The sequence below is a fragment of the Delphinapterus leucas genome, chromosome 10 (assembly GCF_059928025.1).
Source record: "Delphinapterus leucas isolate spDelLeu-1000000601 "Yukka" chromosome 10, BTC_Dleu_Yukka2, whole genome shotgun sequence".
Classification (NCBI taxonomy): domain Eukaryota; kingdom Metazoa; phylum Chordata; class Mammalia; order Artiodactyla; family Monodontidae; genus Delphinapterus; species Delphinapterus leucas.
Window position 1 is genome coordinate 65,245,379 of NC_143138.1, and position 6,340 is coordinate 65,251,718.

The window sequence follows — 6,340 nt, forward strand, 5'->3', positions numbered from 1 at the left end:
GCACGGCCTCCCAGAGTCTTAAGTCTCCCATTGTTGCTGGTGAGCAGCTGCTGAGTTATCCCTGTGTTAAGGGCTCTAGTCTTTGATTCAGTGTGTGCTTAAGATCCTTTGTCTTTGGTATTCTGCCCACATTACATGCCCAGCAGCAGATTTCTTCTTATTTACTCTGCTTAGGATTCATGGGGTTTTCTTGATTTTGTAGATTCCAATTTTTCATCAGGCACTCTTTCTTTAAAAATTAGCTTTCCTCCATTTTCTCTATTCTTTCCTCTGGGACTCAAATTTGATGTACAGAGACCTTTCCATTATGTTTTATTTCTTCTCTCTTTCCACCTCTTTCCTACTCTCCTGATCAGTGTATGATAAATACTGTTTTACAGTTACATTCTAAATAATTTCCTAGCACATTTCTCCAGTGCATTATCTTTTCAACTGGGTCTAATCTGTAACTTAACCTATCAACAGAGTTTTAAATTTCAATAATTATATTACTCATTTTTACAAGAATAAATGAATTCCCTGGAAAAAGAAGGGCATTCCCCAGAGATGTCAGCAAAGGTGAGAACATGAGTGCAAGAATGGGAGAGGAGTCCTGGGTTGGAGGGATGGGGGTGCTATCCAAGCCCATTCTTTATTGATAAGACCTCTGAAGTCCAGAGAGTCACACAGGGGTCACACAGCTAGCTAAGGGCAGAGCCAGGATTGGAACATAGGCCTTCTTTCTTTCTTTGGCTGCATCAGGTCTTAGTTGCGGCATGCGGGATCTTCGTTGTGGCATTTGGGATCTTTCGTTGCGGCACGCAGGCTTCTCTCTAGTTGTGAGCTTCTCTCTAGCTGCCACGCACGGGCTCTAGAGCGCACGGGGTCAGTAGTTGCAGCACCCAGGCTTAGTTGCATGTGGGATCTTAGTTCCCCCACGAGGGATCGAACTTGCGTCCCCTGCACTGGAAGGCGGATTCTTAACCACTGGACCACCAGAGAAGTCCCCGCCTTCTTATTTCTTATTTCGTTGCGGAGCACAGGCTCCGGACGTGCAGGCTCAGCGGCCATGGCTCACGGGCCTACACGCTTCGCGGAATGTGGGATCCTCCCGGACCGGGGCACGAACCCGTGTCCCCTGCATCGGCAGGTGGACTCTACCACTGCGCCACCAGGGAAGCCCCTCCTCCTCTTTTTGTTTCCCTTTTTGGTGCCCCTGCTTTGTGGTACATGAAGCACACGCTCAAAACACGCTCAAACTAGGCTACTGGGAACTGCAACCTGAAAAAGAAGCCACAGCTTTGCCTGCACTGGGGCAAGCAGGATGTCCTTGAATGCAGCTGTAAGGCAGGTCGCGGTGCGGGGCTCCCGCGGACTCCCCCAACTCCTCCCAGTTGCTGATTCCGGGAAGAGAGGCTGGAAGGCAGATGCTTGAGGAGGCTAACCTTGGGGCACCGTCGCCACCTGGTGGCGTACTGCGGTTCTTGCAGTGGTCGCGCCTGCAAGCGCCGCGAGGAGAAAGGAGAGAACAAAGAAAATGTGGGCGGAGGGGCCAGGGTGGGCTATTTGACTTTGCCCGAAGACCTGACCCGCTTTGTCCATCACTGGAAGGTGATGCGCCCCCCGGAAGGGCTGAGCTCCGTCCTGAGAGTGTGCAAACAGGGAGCCCTAGACTGGGCTTTACACTACTTGCAGGCATCATCACTTGGAAATCAGAAAGGCCAAAGTCTTAAGATATTAGAATCATCGAGGAGGTAATCCCCACTCCCACCCCTGCCGCCAGGTCACAGTCACAAGGGGCTGAGAACTGCCCGAGATCACTCAGCTCCGGCTGCTCCTCCGCCCCGCCCCAGTGTGGGCAGCCTTTGTTCATCAAGGTCTCAGAGACATTCCGGCCACAGGCAGCGGAGTTTACCTTATCTCTGTGATCCTCCCTAGGGCACTTGGCCTGCAGCTCCACGCCCTCTCCTTCCCCCTCTCCCAGAGATCTGACCTCCCTCCCGCCTCCGGCTCCCCTTCCCTCGGGTCCCCGCCCCCACTGGGACCTCTCTCCACCTGTCCCTTCAACTGCCATTTGCATGCCTGGGACAAGTTGCTGTCACCAGCCTGGGGATATTTCTCCAGAGCAATCCCCTCACGTTCATCCCCTGACCACCCAGGAATCTGGACAGTCCACTGTCCAAACCCGCCCTGTCCACATAGGAGGAGCTCAGCATGGCTGTCCCCTCCTCCTAAAATGTTTTCTTTTGAAATATCGTACTTACAGAAAAGCTGCAAGAATAGTACAAAGAACTCCCCTACCCACTTTACCAAGTCATTTATTTTTTTTTTTTTTTTTTTTTTAAGTCATTTATTTTTTAACATTTGCCTCATTTGCTTTCTCCTCTCTCTGTTGTCTCTATTACACACACACACACACACACACACACACACACACACAGTTTCTTTTATGAAACCATTTGGAAGTAGGTTACATCATAGTCCTTAACCTTAACCTCAGTGTGTTATTTCCTGAAAATAAGGATATCCTTCTATAATTATCAAATTCAGGAAATTTAACATCAAGACAATATTTTAACCTAATCAATAGTTTATATTTCCACTTGGTCAGTTGTCCCCAAATGTCCTATCTAGCACTTTTTGTTTGGTCCCAGATCCCATCCAGGATTACATATTTCATTTACTTGTCATGTCTCTTGAGTCTCCTTAATCTGAACAGTTCCTTAGCCTCTTGGTTGTGTATGACACTGACATGTGTGAAGAATCTAGGCCGGTAATTTTATATAGTTCCTCAGTACAGATACTTCCTTTCATCCTGCATTTTTTTGCTCTAAGTGTCAAGGGTCTACCCAGTTCCTCAGGTTAGGAACCTAGGTCCCTCCCTCCCTCCCTCCCGCCCAGCCCTCATCAGGTCCTCATGCCCACTGCCCTTCTCTTCAATGCCCTCATCATTCCTCACCAACCAGCCATCCTCCACCCTGCCATCAGCGACTGTACTGCTTCACACAAGCTGGCTGTTTAAAGTGTGGTCCAAGGACCTGCAGCAACAGGAGCTTGTTGGAAATGCAGAATATCAGGCCCCAGCCCTACAGAATCAGAACCTGCATTTTTAAAAAAATTTATTTATTTTTGGCTGCGTTGGGTCTTCGTTGCTGTGTGCAGGCTTTCTCTAATTGCAGAGAGCGGGGTCTACCCTTCGTTGCAGTGCGAGGGCTTCTCATCATGGTGGCTTCTCTCGTTGCGGAGCACGGGCTCTAGGCACGCAAGCTTCAGTAGTTGCGGCACGTTGGCTCTAGAGCACAGGCTCAGTAGTTGTGGCGCACGGGCTTAGTTGCTCCACGGCATGTGGGATCTTCCCGGACCAGGGCTCGAACCCGTGTCCCCTGCATTGGCAGGCGGATTCTTAACCACTGTGCCACCAGGGAAGTCCAGAACCTGCATTTTAACATGTTCCCCAAGTGTTTCTTCTGCTAAGTCTGAGAAGTCCTGCTCTCGGAGATCCCTGAAGCAGACCCCTCAGCTCCATATTGAAGGAGTGTCCCTCTCTACCACCCCTGACCCCCAAACTTCATTCTTACCTCACCTACGTTCATGAGGGTATGCTGTCACCTTTGTACCATTTAGTCCTTCTTCCAGGAATGCCCTCTCTCTCCTGAGACTTCTACTCGAGATTAGGCTTAATGGTCACTTCTGTGGTGTGCTTCCTGCCACTCCTCCTGGGCACCATTTCCTTTGAACCTGCCTCTTGTCCTAGCTTCAGTTACATACAAGTGTTACTCCCAAGGGCTCCTGATCTTTAAGGAGTTCCTCCTCCCATTAGTTGGTGAGCTCCTTGAGGGAAAACCTGCATCTCACACACCTCCTTATCTACAGTGCCTAGAACAATTCGAACGTCTGTTGAATGGGCACGTAAAAAACCAGCTCTTCTTCCACAGAGGTACTTCTTCCCAGTAGATCCTGAAGTGGGTACTGGGGTATCCAAAGGGCCATCCAAATACCTGAGCCACAGAATGTTGGGACAGGGGTGGCCACAGGGAAACATCTACTTCAAATGCCCTTTGTGATCCATGAGAAAAGGCCCCAGAGAAGGAGAGGTGGCTTACTTGCAGTTTCGTCCCCTGGAGTGGTTGGCCCAGCGAGTCACTACTGACCCATGTTTTGACCTTCCTGGAGCAAAGTGCCCTCATGTGGTTTAGTGTGAGAAGCAGAGTAGTAAAAACCAGAGTTGCAGATGAATGCGCACAAAATGCAGAGACTTATGTAGAAGTTTTAAACATGAAAAACTATTCTGTATCTTCTTGCTTAGGAAACAGTCATGCCAGTGAAGGATAATGGTTACCTTGAGGAGGATGCAGGAAGACTGGAGGGTTTATAACCAAGCTGGGGTAGGCAGGGGGCTTCAGCCATGCTGTTTACTCTTAAGCTGTGTGCGGAATATGAGTGTTGAATTATTTTTTATACAACCTTATGTCCTTTAAAAATTCTGATCTGAACCAAGGGATCATGCCTTGCACACAGTTGTCCTCAAATTTTTAAATGAGTTTTCTTGCTGAAGGTTTTCAGTTAACCAGCCCTCAACCTTGTGGGTGCCCATTAATTTTTTTTTTTTTTTAATAGTAAATGTAAACTTTCTGCATGGCAGGCTTCCAGCTCTAACAAGCAAGGTTCAGAGGGTGGGTGCATTCTGGAAAACAGAATACCACCCTGTTATTGGAGCTTAAGATGAACACAAATAAGGCTGGGGTTATATCTTAGCACATGGGCTAGAGTTCAGGTTTCATTTTATAGGCAAAGAAACACTAAATTCTCAAGGAAGAATGGTTTGAATGAATTATTCATTTTAGCAAGGTGACTGTGGCAACAACAGGCCAGAGAGGAGACCAGCTAGCTTTGGCAACAATCCAGAAGTATTACCTGCTCAAAATAAATTTATTTTAATTTTTTTTGGCCATACCGTAGATTGCAGGATCTTAGTTCTCCAACCAGGGATCGTACCTCTGCCCCCTGCAGTGGAAATGCAGAGTCCTAACCACTGGACTACCAGGGAATTCCCTCAAAGTAAATTTAAAAAGCAAAATGGGGTGAGGTGAAGAGAAACAAGACTTGCTCTGAGTAGATGTTGAAGCTGTGTGATGCGCAGAAAAGGGGCTTCTTATTCTACTTTTATGTTTGAAATTCCTCATGATTAAAAAAGGTAGTGGGGCTTCCCTGGTGGCGCAGTGGTTGAGAGTCCGCCTGCCGATGCAGGGGACACGGGTTCGTGCCCTGGTCTGGGAAGATCCCACATGCCGCGGAGCAGCTGGGCCCGTGAGCCGTGGCCGCTGAGCCTGCGCGTCCGGAGCCTGTGCTCCGCAACGGGAGAGGCCACAACAGTGAGAGGCCCGCGTACCGCAAAAAAAAAAAAAAAAAAAAAAAAGGTACTGATCTTGTAGAAGTCATAAATATACACTGACGTGACAAATGAAAAAACCCTAATTACAAGAAAGGATAGTTGGTTTTGGTATAAAGTTTTTCATAAATGAATTAGAAAAGTACTGTATCACCTCAAATATATGATACAGAAATAGCCCATGATACAGAAATAGATGTTGAAGAGTTTAAATAATTCATTCTGAAAGATTGAGAAAAAGCAGCATATCTAAATTAACATTTATATACTTTTAAATGTGTACAAATAATATATTTATAGCTATAGTAGATATTTAGCTATTTCTGCCATGAACTTAGTTTGTGGTCTAACTAATCAAAACTTTCGAATCTTCTCATTAGGAATATGGAGTCTTGTCTTTGGGAAGGTACTGTAATATGGGATGGGTTAAACAGAGTACAACCATGTGATTTTATATGCAGTTGAAAATCACCTCTATATATTGTACATAACTCTCTTTTTTTTTTTTTTTTTCATAACTCTCTTTATATATGTACATGTATATATACCTAAATATATATACTGTTAAAAAAAATGGTGTGACAAAAGTTGAATGGAGAGTAGGGTGGCTGTGCTTAGACATGCAGTGTCTCTTTGGAAGGGTTAATAAACCATCTGGGAGAGGAAGTGGGGAGATGAAGGAGATAGTGCTCTCCCCTCCTAATCTTTATGAGCACGTTAACAGTAACACTCACTGGAGGTTGGTATCACAGGGGACTTCCTTTCTTCACACATTGTCTAATTTTTTTTTAAAGGCTGGAATAATGCCTCTACTATAGAGGCAAATCAGAAGGGGACTATGTCTAAATGAAGCTTGAGGGAATTCCCTGGTGTCCAGTGGTTAGGAATCCGCACTTTCACTGCTGAGGGCCTGTGTTTCATCCCTGGTCGGGAAACTAAGATCGCACAAGCCACGTGGTACAGCCCACCCCC